General features: G+C 52.3%; 1 protein-coding gene and 1 long non-coding RNA gene across 3 annotated transcripts in view; both read left to right on the top strand.

Annotated features, from left to right (window-relative positions):
• The window catches only part of LOC107835345 (uncharacterized), a 1,850-nt gene extending 1,079 nt beyond the window's left edge, over positions 1-771 (top strand). The window contains exons 1-3 of one of the 2 annotated variants that reach the window (XR_001661150.1): positions 37-100; positions 181-540; positions 660-771. This is a non-coding gene — a long non-coding RNA (uncharacterized LOC107835345). Of the gene's footprint in view, positions 1-36; positions 101-180; positions 541-659 lie in introns of those variants that run through there. The other variant, XR_001661151.1, reaches the window with a different exon arrangement.
• Positions 1-778, top strand: part of LOC103132975 (hamartin-like) — a gene marked incomplete at its 3' end in the record, with an annotated part of 3,786 nt that overhangs the window by 1,760 nt on the left and 1,248 nt on the right. The window lies entirely within an intron of this gene.

Below are 778 nucleotides of genomic sequence, written 5' to 3'. Positions count from 1 at the left end.
TAGAACCAACCGGTCCAAAGGTACCGACTCAAAACCACAGCAGAACCAACTGGTCCAAAGGTACCGACTCAAAACCGCCTTAGAACCAACCGGTCCAAAGGTACCGACTCAAAACCACAGCAGAACCAACTGGTCCAAAGGTACTGACCCAAAAGTGCCTTAGAACCAACTGGTCCAAAGGTACCGACCCAAAACCGCCTTAGAACCAACCGGTCCAAAGGTACCGACCCAAAACCACAGCAGAACCAACTGGTCCAAAGGTACCGACCCAAAACCGCCTTAGAACCAACCAGTCCAAAGGTACCGACCCAAAACCGCCTTAGAACCAACCGGTCCAAAGGTACCGACCCGAAACCACAGCAGAACCAACCGGTCCAAAGGTACCGACCCAAAACCGCCTTAGAACCAACAGGTCCAAAGGTACCGACCCAAAACCGCCTTAGAACCAGCCGATCCAAAGGTACCGACCCAAAACCGCCTTAGAACCAACCGGTCCAAAGGTACCAACCCAAAACCGCCTTAGAACCAACCGGTCCAAAGGTACCGACTCAAAACCACAGCAGAACCAACTGGTCCAAAGGTACCGACTCAAAACCGCCTTAGAACCAACTGGTCCAGAGGTACCGACCCAAAGTGCCTTAGAACCAACTGGTCCAAAGGTACCGACCCAAAACCGCCTTAGAACCAACTGGTCCAAAGGTACTGACCCAAAACCGCCTTAGAACCAACTGGTCCAAAGGTACCGACCCAAAACCGCCTTAGAACCAACTGGTCCAAA

This window comes from Poecilia formosa, unplaced genomic scaffold (genome assembly GCF_000485575.1).
Source record: "Poecilia formosa unplaced genomic scaffold, Poecilia_formosa-5.1.2 Scaffold1766, whole genome shotgun sequence".
Taxonomy (NCBI): domain Eukaryota; kingdom Metazoa; phylum Chordata; class Actinopteri; order Cyprinodontiformes; family Poeciliidae; genus Poecilia; species Poecilia formosa.
Note: the sequence above shows the minus strand (reverse complement) of the source record. Positions and strands in the feature narration are given on the sequence as shown.